This window comes from Amblyomma mixtum, chromosome 4 (genome assembly GCF_055824585.1).
Source record: "Amblyomma mixtum isolate Tamu chromosome 4, ASM5582458v1, whole genome shotgun sequence".
Taxonomy (NCBI): domain Eukaryota; kingdom Metazoa; phylum Arthropoda; class Arachnida; order Ixodida; family Ixodidae; genus Amblyomma; species Amblyomma mixtum.
This window is the reverse complement of record NC_143015.1, coordinates 94,824,098-94,836,408: the sequence shown is the minus strand read 5'-3', so window position 1 is coordinate 94,836,408 and position 12,311 is coordinate 94,824,098. Positions and strand designations below refer to the sequence as shown.

The following is a 12,311-nucleotide window of genomic DNA, read 5'->3' as shown; positions in this document are numbered from 1 at the left end:
GCACTTCCATAGACTATCGCAAGTATGGAATTTTATGCCCACTCTACAGGTCGGTACTGCAGCGCTCCATTCTCCTGTGCGAGAAGGCAGTCACTTGATCGGGTACGGGCGGGATCATGAAGTTTTCAGTTACGAAAGATGTACTACGACGACAACAATAAGCATGCCTTTCAGCTCGATGTGATACAAGTTTCTGTACATCGTAGTGCACCACACATTTTTCTGGTGTAGGAGCCGTCACTTAAACGACAAAAAATGCCTCGAGGCTTCGTGCTGTGCTTTTTATGTTCTTTGTTTAAAGACTCCTGGATGGGATCTCATCTCTTGTCACGCGAGAGGCGACCACACTACTCTGGAATGATTGTAGCCTCACTGAAAGGGTTCCACGCTGTTAGGCTTTGACACAGTGTAATAAAGGCTTCATATGAAAAGTTCGTCGTCCCTATTAAACTGCACACAGTCTGCAGTGACGGTCATTCGCAAATTCAGTGATCCTACAGTGCACTTGATACTTTCACCACCGCCAAGCTGTTTTGTGTTTGTGGGCTTAATTTCATCCAATATACAACTGAACTTCTCCGCCAGCCTCGTCAACCGTTGCGCACTGTTGTGCTTGCCGTCACAACCAGGTGAGGATATCAGCAGCAAGCAAAAAGAAAAACTGGCACTGCAGCTCTGAGAAATGAAGTTACACGCTATGCAAGAACAACGAAAAGTGTGCACACGACGGATACGATCTTGCGGCTTCAGGTAGCCACATAATACACGTCTTCAATCACGTTACTTGGAAACGCTCTGGAGCGAAGAATGATAAAGGACGCAAAGAAAGGAACATGGAACGGCAAATGCGTGCGCTCTCTACTAAGTGAATTTATTAGACAAACTCTTCCAGGTTAAATAGCTGTCACGCACAACATAGTGATACAGAATTTCACTTTTTTTTTCTTTTGAAGTAGCGACGCACACATGCAGAGAGAGATATAGAGAAAACATTTATTTGTCCAAAAGAAATTTAAGCTTAGTCTTTGTGGGTGGTCGTTGCCCCTAGTCCAGGGTTCCTCTGGCGGTCGCTGACTTGCGGACTTTATGGATGATACAGACTTGCTGGTCCAGATTGTCGCTGGTCAGGGCCGCCTTCGACTGCCCGTGAAGAAGTGCTTCCAGGAACCCATCAAGAACCAACCATGAATCAACCACAAAAAAAAAATTGGCAGTGACTTCGCTCAGCTATGCCAGGATATGCGTAGCGAGAGGTACGGTACACCCCTGGTTACGTCTAGTTGTTTTGTTTATCGTCATGGCTACGCCGCACAGCGTCGGCCTCGCTCTCCGTGGCCGCCATGACAGTGTGTTTTTTTCCACCACCGCATCACCACCATTTACACACCGCGACCCTCCTCCTCCCCTTGCCACGCATACGCAGTAGAGCACGGCGCGCCAGGTGCGTGTCGCGCATGCACAGTCTCTCTCTGTGACGTCACTCAGGGGCTCCTCTCGGTCGGAGGTGAGCAGCGCGGCGCACCAGCTGCGTGGCTGTGACATCACTCGGCTCCTCGCGCATGCGCACAAGTGGCGTCGAAGGCCCACAGTGAAACAGCGAGAGTGCGGGTAATGTAGCTCTGACTACAATAAACAGAAAGTATAAACAAAGTTAACCACCAAGGTGGGATCGAAAAAAATTCAGAGGAACACCTAATTTTATACGTTCTGGCAGTGCGATAGCCTGACCACCTGTTTATACCTTTACTACGTCACTTCCAGCCTAGTGACATCACCTCATTCAAGCTAATGGCAATGCCCTCTTGTGACCTGACTTTCCTTCAGCCAATGGTGGCGGTCTGGCGGCCGGTATGGTGTCGTAACTTTCATCCAGCTAATGGAAATTTCCAGGTCTGGTGGCGTGACTTCCTTCCAGCCAATGGACGAATTTTATGACGGACGACTAATTTCGGGCCCATGGAACTTATGTTATGGCATTGAAGCTGATGTGATGGAGCAGCATGACGCAACCTGCAAGGGACCGCAAGGAAAACATTAAGCAAGGTGAATCGGAAGATGCATCAGTAATGTAGTGCCAAAAGCTGAGTCAAAGGTAAAAGTGGAACGCAAAGGTAAAGTCAATTCAGCAAAGACCAGGATAATAAGAAAAGAAAAAAAAACAACAATTGGTATCAAAAGAAGAGTTCGATTACTAATTGCATCATCATCATCATAAGCCTGACTACGCCCACTGCAGGGAAAAGGCCTCCCTCATGTCTCTCCAATTAACCCTGTCCTTTGCGAGTTGCGGCCGCCGTATCCCCGCAAACTTCTTAATCCCATCCGTCCAACTAAATTTCTGCCGCCCCCTGCTACGTTTGCCTTCTCTTGGAATCCACTCCGTTACCCTTAAGCACTAGCGGTTATCTTGCCTTCGCAGTGCATGCCCTGCCCCAAGCCCATTTATACCTCTTGATTTCGACTAGGATATCATTAACCCGTTAACATACGTTTGTTCCCTCACCCACTATGCCCGCTTCCGATCTTTGAATGTTACACCTAACATTTTTTTTTTCCATAGCTCCCTGCGTTGTCCTTAACTTGGGCTGAACCCCCTTTGTTAGCCTTCACGTTTCTGCCCCATAGGTCAGTACCGGTAAGCTACAGCTGTTGTATACTTTTCTCTTGAGGGATATTGATAAACTGCCATTCATGATCGGAGATAACCTGTCATATGCAAAAGCAGTTAAAGGTAAAGAAGCTGAAGAAAAGTGAAATGCATTTAAGGAATTGCGCGAAAAGATCAGGGTGAATGGAGGAAGAAGACAAACACGGAGCGTAGTTTCTTTTTAATCTACCTATATTCGACTTTTTCCGTAATGTTTTAATTGAATGAAAAGCACTAATCGGCCCGCCTGAAAGTACTGCGAGAAATGAAAGATTGCCGAAACGGAAAGAGAAAACAGATGGATACGCCGAAGGCCAAACATAAAACCCTCCGCAATAATTACTTCGTCAATGAGAACAAATGAGCCAACCAGCCCCATCCACCTTCCTGCTACAAGTACTTTTTCGTCAAGCACACAAAGCAAGCATAGCAATTACTCGAAGAGAGGCAACTATGGGAGAAATGCTTTTGGCTTATGGTCTGTTAATGCGTCTCTACTAAACTATCAGGACGGCACAAATGGCAACAGAACCGCAAGAGTTCCCAAACGCTTACATGTCTAGGCAGCACTGGAAACGGCCCGCAGGGCAACAAGGAATTATCTAGCCCCGCTTACTACGTGATGTACACGACGTTAACACTGCGCAGTCCCATATACAGGGTGATCCAATAAAGTAAGAATTTACGTATTCGAAAGCTGTAATCAGTAGCGTGATGCCGTGTTCATGTCAAATGTGCGTCCTATTCTTGAGTACGCTTGCAGTACTTGGGATCCGTCAACCCAGTGTAACATCGCAAAACTTGAACGCGTACAGGCTCGTGCTGCTCGCTTTGTATCAGGTAATTACGACTTTTCAAAAATATCTTGCGATATTTCCAAAAACCTAGGGTGGCCGCTGCTAGCAACGAGAAGGAAATACCTGCGCTTGTCGCTATTTTACAATATTCTTAACACTAGAACAGGTATTGATAAAGATAAATATAAAAAAAATCCAACTTATGTATCTGCAAGAACGGACCATTCCCGAAAAGTGCGTGAATATGCTTGTCGAATAAACATATTTAAGAACAGCTTCTTCCCTAAAACAGTACACGAGTGGAATGGTTTGCCTGCCGAAATTGTTTCCAGGACCCCTTCGTCTTTTATCCAGGATCTCAAAAATATTCTTTTTAATGGGTTTTAGCATTTCTTTTAACTTGTCATACCCGTGTTTCCATTACTACAATACAGTGTGATTAAGGGATGCAAATAGTGATGTTTCATGCTTCTAAATTTGCTACTGAATTATATCATCTGTGCACTTATATTGTTTTTTTCTTTCCCCCCTACACTAATGCCCGCAAGGGCGCTGTAGGTATTGTAAATAAATAAATAAATAAATAAATAAATAAAAAGTGCGCATAGAAATGTCGGGGTATTTTTTAATGACAATTTTTTTTTCTGTCATATCTTTACCATCAAGGAGTTGAGTTGGGTCAGTAGCACATTCATAGATATAGCTATTATTAGCATATTCTTTGAATTGGAGCGGTGGCGTGTGTCAGCAAAGAAAATTAAACTGGCTGTTTGGTACTTTGTTCCAAGGCTTCCTCCAAGGCTATCGCGGCTTCTAAGGCAATCGCATTGCTAACACATTATGTAATCAGGTGTCTCTGTTAACTTTTGATTGTCGTTTTCGGTTTTGCAGGATGCAGTATGGTAGAAAACTGTCATAGCATTGAGCTCACTAGTTATCTATTGTTCATATAGTATGTCAAAAGAAATACTTGAATCTGCTTCCGAAAGCTCTGATTAAAGCAAGCGATACTAGTAGGCTAACTGCTTAACTAAATTTGGCTTGTTTGTTCAGCCGAGAGATTAGATGGGCTGAATTGGAGAAACGTCTGCGTCATCAAGGTTTTCTGAAAAATTTTTTTGAAATAGATATTCTCATACCACAAATCAAGCGTGAAGTATTCCCGGCCATATAGGTGACAAAAAAGCCGCGATGTATTCCGAAACTGTTGTTAATGGTTTTTAGAAATTCATATGTAGCATAGCAGTAAAACAAGATCCTCTGTCTTCAAAACATGAATGCAGTTTGTAAAGAACGATTCTAGCCTCAAAGCAAACCGCTCTGTACAGAAATACAAGAAAAAAAATCTATACTTATATTTTGATCTATAGAAGCCGTGAGACCTCTAGGCTACAAAGCACAGCCACAGTTCCACATGAAAACAAAGCTTTCAGCAATGACAAGCTACGTCCTAGTCGCCACGCTACTAAGGAACGCACATGTGTGTTCATTGGTGACTTGAGGAAAACAATAGCGAGGCGACAACATTTCCGTGCAGCAACCACATGAAGTTAACCGTATTAGTGATGATTGTGCTCATGGCGCCAATGACGGAATGAATTTTCATAAGGTCGGTAGCCGAAAGTTGAGGTTGGTTGGTGACGTCACGCGCCATTGTCCTTGGGTGCCTGTGAGTGGATCTCAAGAAGATGACGGGAGATGAGGCAGGGAGGAGGTGAAAACATCACCACTGACCTACGGGCGTCACTCGCAGCAGTGTCTATGACGACACAAGTCCAAAGGCCTTGCCGAGGGTCACGTGGTCTAGCCGGGGAAGGGAACCGCCTAGATGTTCTAGAGAGGGGAGTGCAGCTCTCGCAGGTTTTATAATTTTTCGAATTCGAGCCTCCAACCGGCGATAGGGATGTTCCCCGACGTGGGAGTGCATTTATTGGCGCTACTTCCTTTCCGGAAAAAGAAATGTGGGGCGATTGTGGAAAGAGCTCATACAGCATGGTCCCCGTGACACAGGGCTGCGGTATAGGGTGGCTATTGGCGGCGCTGTGTCCATTTCGGCCATGCCTATGATGGATCATCCGCACCGTTGCCTCCTGTTGCTTTAGTCACGATTAACGCCGCAATAAAATGAAACCGAAAGCTAAATAGAACCTTAGAAAATAGGGCATAGCTAATGAAGAGCCCCGCTATGTAAAGCAAAATAAGATGTCCTCGGTACTGATCATTATGCTGTGTTATCATGTGAGCAAACAATTAGCGAAGTTGACGATGGTGAAACGACGGCACCATTTGCGAGAGTAGGTTTGTGGCAGTGGCACGTCACTTGAAACAATACAAGACTTCAAAAAGTGAAAAATGGCATGGAAAATCTTGAATCCGTAATGTTGTTATAAGGTGATGCGGAACTGACAACTCCAACACATGATAGATATATATCGACGTTGTATACTCTTCGTGCAGTTAACCATGCATAGAGCTTGTATGGAGATCCATGTGTTGGCGTTTACGGTAGGGAATTATGATTCGATTCTGGGCGTCCTGTTCACATCTCGACGATGGCCTCAAACACCTTGTACGACTTCAATGCGTGCTTCCCGTTGTGGATTGTGAAGCCAGCAGCATCGCTGTCCTCGCAGGTCGTCGAAGAGGACGCATTTGTCTTCGGGGTAGCCTTTTATCATTTCTGCTGCCTGCGAATGCGCAACGATTGAGGAAGACATGCGACACAAAGCGTAAAGGTTTTCCAGCCGCACGTTTGCGCAGGTAGGCACAGCACCGATCTCCTCAACTCGCAACGGTCTTGCGGTATCATCCCGTTTGATTAGAAGATAGATTGCTCTTTCACTTCGTAAAGCTCATCCATTTCTTGCGAACAAGGCTTTGGCTTGAGAATTTAGCCATGTGTTAAAATTCCTTTATAGGCTGCTCATAGCATTTCCGCTACTCTCATGCGCTTCATACACACTAAGTCTTGCTATTTAAATTTGACCTCATATTTAAAGCTGTAGCATTACAAGCCTACCCGGGAAAAAAAAAACATGTCGTCGGTCATTATAATTCGCACATTGGCCGGAAGAATGGACCTGACCGGATTATACTCATTGGCTGGCGAAAAGTGACGTCACAAGACCGTATAATTCCCATTGGCTGGAGGGAAGTGATGTCACCAGACCGGTAGTGACGCCACTTCCGGTAAACACATCAGCAGCTTCTAATGCTATCGCGTTGCTCACTTAGTGTAGTGAGGTGTCCCTGTAATTTTTTTTTGTTTTTCTTTGTGGCGATGCTGCAACAGCTAGAGTGGAGGAAGTGACCAGCGCCCGTTCAAGAATCACTGCGGTTTTTGCTGTGGAAGCCGAGCGGGTCTTAGACAAAGTGCGAAGATTTGCACACCACTTCAAAAAATGGATGGTTTTTCTCATCAGATAATAATGAGAAGCGACCACGTGTCCATGACTGCCTGTATATGTACACTCACCCTTCAGGTAAAGCGATGGATGCTTTAGAGCTGCTTTCGGCGCCAGAATACAGCGCATATTTTTCAAGTGATTTTTATGACGATCTGATTCTATTTTGGTGATGCAAGGGCAGCTTGGCTAAATAAAACCAGAGCTAATACATCTGGTCTGCATGTGGTAACGATAAGAACGTGATGCGCATAAAAAGACTATACAGGGACAAACGTGGAGCGTGGTCATCAGTAAACAATAAAAGGGGAGATGGGAAGAACATATGGATGAATTTTCTTGACGGACTTCATCACAGTGATGTTCCTTCTGGAGACTTTACACTTTTTCAGTGAATTTAGAGGTAAAATTTGTCGAAAAGACAATATTCAGGAACTTTGGGGGATTATTCTGGTTTCTAAACTTAGCGCAAGAAAAAATGACTAGAAGTATGAATTTTTTTTTTTATCTAACAAAGGCAATTTTTTATTACGGTACGGAACAACACTGCAGTATTATTGCACCACTCTTACTTTCGAAAGGGGGCTCGAGTAGTGGGAACATGTGAATGTCATGTCATACATGCTATAAGCGCTGATGGACAGAGTGATGTTATTAATGGTATGCTGTGTTTGAGGAAGATTAGTAACCGGGTGATAGAAATCCTGCATGAAATTTCGTTTCCAATAAAGTAAGAATGTGTATATTTACCGTAAGTACGCAGCTGCTGTGAATAGAGCACTACAGCAGTTGATGCTTCACAGGGCAATTGTATTTTTTTACTGCAAGCCACCTGCCACGACTGCTCAGTAGCAATGGCGTTAGGAGACTCAGCGCGAAGTGGTAAGTTCGCTGGTGCTATTCCGTTCACGGTGGCCACTTTTTTCTAACCAAGCGAAATGAAAACACGTCTGTCTTGTGCGCCTTAAATAATCACAGAAGGTCTCAAATATATCATAAGGCCTTCAGTGCTGCGAGGAAGGAAAGCCGCCTTGCCGCTATGACAGTCTTGTTCAGCCTTTCAAATTTTTTGCCCTCCGAGTCAATGACTACGTCAGTCTGGCCCGCGACTCACCGCTATTAAAAACGCACGAATTCACAACATTCAATTCACTAGTGCTGGAGATTTTTCTTGTACTTACTAGTTGCTCTTTCGCCTTCACTCGTATCCTTTGGAACGGACTTCGTAGGTGGCCTTGCTTTATGTTTAGTTCTCTTGCTAGTCATGCTTGACGCATGGCGGATCGTCGACTTTGGCGTCTTCCGTCTACGACGCGTAGCGTGGTGAAGCGTCAAACTTGTATGAGAACGCGGACTTGGACGGGGTCCTAGAACCAAGCCAGGCAGCTTAGTAGGAGCTGGACGCGAACCACGATCATGAATGGAGGCACGGATCGTATGGTGACCTGCTTCCGCACCTGAAAACAAGAGCGAACCAACGTACGAGAATATCAGAGGACGCTCAAGACTAGACCGAGTTCATGAACAAGGCAAACAATCATTCCTGCTCCAATACGGAGCTGCAATACGTACGGAGCTGGAAAGAAGCGTATAGTGCCCAGAGGACGCGACGCAAGAGGTTAAAAAAAAGACATGGGACTCACGAGCGCAGTACAGTGTCCCATGTCTTGTCTTAGTGCGAAAACACTATTGGCCTCATAACCTTGAAAATGCCGAAGTGTGGTAAGGCCACTCAAATTAGTCACGTGATGCGGGAAATGGCGGCAAGTAAACGAGAAATTTAATGGGGGTGACTTTGGCAAACCTGAAGATATAAAATAAATATTGCTGTGACGATCCGGTTTGGAACCCGCGGCGTCGCGAACAGCTCAGCTTCGCTGGCCACTGCACGAGAGCACTACGCTATCGCCGCAGCTGTTAAACTGCAACACACAATCGCGCTGTGCATTGCACGTCGTCACTTTCATCAGCTTCCATCTGTGCGCGAGTCACGAAAAGAAAGGAAACGCGCTTTCAGTCGCGTTCTCCGGTATACGTGGCGTTGATGTCTACCGGCAGAAACCTGCTTTCGCACAATATTTGGGGGTCAGCAATGGTAAACCACCAGGAATGTTTTTAAGGCGAAAGCCTTCAATGCCTCATCGTTGTCGACAGAAGGTTGTTAGCAGAGGTGTCACGCTTTTTCAAGTCAGACTAGAAAAAAATCTTTGTGCACGGTGGGATTCGAATCACCATCCTTCCGTTCCGCAGCCGAGCGTGCTAATAGCTACGCTACTTCCTGCCAACGCATATGTAGTTGTCCTTGTCTAGGACACTGGAGAGCGTTTGCAGAAAGGCGTCGAATCAGACGCATGCTTCCCGAACGCCATCCAGTGTCTCCAGCATTTAAGATTCACAAACAATTGTGTACTTAATTAACATCTTAACCACACATCAGTGACACAAGTAGAAACACCGGGCAAAAGGCTTTCGCCTCACCGCACTTTAGGTCAGCAAAGTGCCCCCTGAATTTTTCCCTGTGTGCGCGCTACGCTTCTACCATGAGAAACACACGAGCCCAAACTACCACGTCAGAGAGCTGGAAGAGTGTCACATTAACGAACATATTAGAAAGTTTGCGCATACCGTTACAGTATATCGCTACTGTATACGACTACTGTGATCAACCGACAGCGCAGGCGCTGGCGCTGGTGGTGGCTCTTTGGTCAAAGTCTTGAATAGGTATCACGAAAGCTCAAAGGCAGAGACGTACAGTCTTTGTCAAAAATAACCAGGCTGCATGGTTTGCTTTGCATTCGTATAGTGGAGCCCTTACGGCTTCCCTAAGGACCAAAAAGTTCTTTGAAGGGGAAGACAGGGGTTCTCCTTACCATACAGAGATTTAGAGATTTAGAGCTTGAGGGCTCGCATAATAGCTTCAATATACGACTGAGAAGCAAACCTTGCAGCCTGGTTAGTCTTTGCAAAGACTGTACTTACAAGAAATGCGGAAGCAGGGTTGCCTAGCCTGAACTGTATTTATTCGACTCTAATCCGGCGCTTCTCGCGAAAATCCCAGATTCTAAACTTGCATTTGGCTCCGATTCGAGGATACGGCTCCATAGAAGCATTCGGTCATTCATCTATAGAGAGATTTAGCTTAGCGGAGACACATTAGCGTAGACGTATGCCAAGTTGCCGGACGCCTCGTGCGCATGCGCAGTTGCAGACGCGAGCCCATTGCTTGTGCACAGCCGGCGTACGTTATTCCGGTACACGTGTACTTTAATACGTCTTCGGTATGCTAAATCTCTCATGACTATTGCGCTGGCGCTAAATGCAGCGATGTTTCTTGTGCGACATGATGGCGCAAGCAAAGTAGTGTCATTACAATGCTTCAAGTATTATTAGCAGCGGTTAATGAACCGAATCATGAAGCGTGGATAGGGTATGGTCGGATGAAACAATCGCACTGGAATACAAAGAACTAAACTAAGTCTGCCTGCATGGCACAGCAGGATTGAAAACAACACATAAGGTATTAGGCGCTTAATATAACTTTTTCGCATGCTTGGAGCGCGTTAAAGTCAAGGCAGACGGTCAAGAGCAAAGTGATGCTACCTACGTCTGTTCACTCGTTGGTTTGGATGCAGGCCATGACCAGGGCGTGCCTTGGAAGTGTCGATAATGTCAACATCAACAGCATGTCCTGTACTCGATTTTTGCTTGTGACGACGCCGAGGGTTTTGAGAGGTCGAGTCTGAAGAGACAATGACAGGTGCTTAGGCCATCCTAAAAAAGCAGCTGACGGGAAAAAACCAAGTGCAATTCTCCTAGTAAATCGCATCAACGGATCGTCGAATTTGGTCAGCATCATCACCAGTCTCCATGACTACGTCCACTGCAGGGAAAAGGTCTCTCCCATAGCTCTCCGATTAGCTGTTAGGTCGTTGCAAAAACCGCGTAGTTGTTGTGCCTTTAGGTTTATATATCCGATGGTTCATTTGAAAAGACCGTTAAGACCGGTCTTAAGACCGGTCTTTAACCCGGCTAAGACCGGGGGTAAGACCGGAGAAGACCAGTCGAAGGGTGACCGTTATTGTCACCTTCGAAACACACCCAGCAGCATCCTGTCATACAAAGCGGCAGACGCTCCCTGACCCTCGTGCCAGTGCAAGCCACGCGCTCACTGTTTGGTGTTAAGACTGCGGGGGGAGGGGGGGGGGTTGGAGGGGTAGCACGTAGTGATACTGGTCGAAGCGGTAGTTGTGAGCACAGACACTAGAGAGATCACGTTTCAGTGGAGATCCCATTTGCACAGAAACTTTTTTCAACTTTCTTGGTCAAAAGAATGGGGTCAAACGTGTTTTATCACGAAAAATAGGGAGGGGAGATTGCCCCTATACATCGCCGTCTTTGTTGTCTTCAAATTCGTCCCTGAAGGGTGGCTGCACTTGTGCGCGCTTGTTTGGGCATTGCGCATGAAATCACATAAGGTGTTGAAAGGCCGAGTTAGTTGTACAGATTTCTTTGTCCTTTCTTTATTGAAAAAGTTGAGAGATCGGGTCTTTGAGCAAAAGGCAGAATGAGGACCGACATTCGCCCCACCGGACCTTTAGGCGCCACTCGAACGCAACACCAGTGAGCACTTTGATGAAACAGAAAGCACCAACATCTCGATTATCACTTGTACAAAATAGAAACCAAGATATTCGACACAGAGTTGTTCCACAGCTTTAGCGATGCTGTGCGGCGTCCTCATAACACCATCATTAATAGTGCCCTTTTATGCCACATATTCACTCACGTAAGACAAAAACATCAGAAGATATAGTGCAAGAAGAAAACACACAAACCAACACCCAAGCGACAGCGAACAGCAGGTAAACAAAGAACTGTCTGTGACAATTTATAGGCTGTAGGTGTTAGCAGCGCACACGAAACAAGGACGGACAGAAAAGGGAACGAAACACAGCGCTGACTTTCAACTCTTTCAAGGCGCTGACTTTCAAGGCGCCAGTTGAAAGCCAGCACTGTGTTTCGTTCCCTTTTCTGTCCGTCCTTGTTTCGTGTGCGCTGCTAACACCTACAGCATGAAAAGCCAACAAGCCCAAGAAAAAACGAATTTATAGTCACTGAAAACAAGATAAAATCCCAACCGACATTCTTTGCTCTCTCTCTCTAGAAAATCGGTAATTAATAATCCCCAGAAGCTTGGATTATGAATTGCTTTATTACATACAAATATTGCGTCTAAGCCAAAAGGCCTAATAAAGTACATGGCGACCTCTCGAAAATGCCGAACACCTACCTGTCTCAGCGCTGCGTTTTGTGTAACTGCGTACCACAGGTTGTCCGTGCTTACGCGTCTTCTTTTTAGGAGTGAAGGCCGCATGTGTGACCTTGGAAGCATCTGAAAACAAGCAAACAAACGAATTTGCACGACTGAAGTCGCTGCGCCAGGAGTACGATAAACCCAGTCCC

General features: G+C 45.7%; 1 long non-coding RNA gene across 2 annotated transcripts; it reads right to left on the bottom strand.

The window, feature by feature from the left end:
* Positions 1 to 1,935: 1,935 nt before the first annotated feature.
* On the bottom strand, positions 1,936 to 10,531 carry LOC149347472 (uncharacterized). Of its 2 annotated transcripts, none has more exons than XR_016292139.1 (3): positions 10,453 to 10,531; positions 8,030 to 8,305; positions 1,936 to 2,010 (listed from the first exon to the last, which is right to left on the bottom strand). It is a non-coding gene; the product is annotated as an uncharacterized LOC149347472 (long non-coding RNA). The 2 variants fall into 2 exon arrangements; XR_016292140.1 differs by lacking the exon at positions 10,453 to 10,531 and adding an exon at positions 8,421 to 8,542.
* Between the last annotated feature and the right edge of the window lie 1,780 nt (positions 10,532 to 12,311).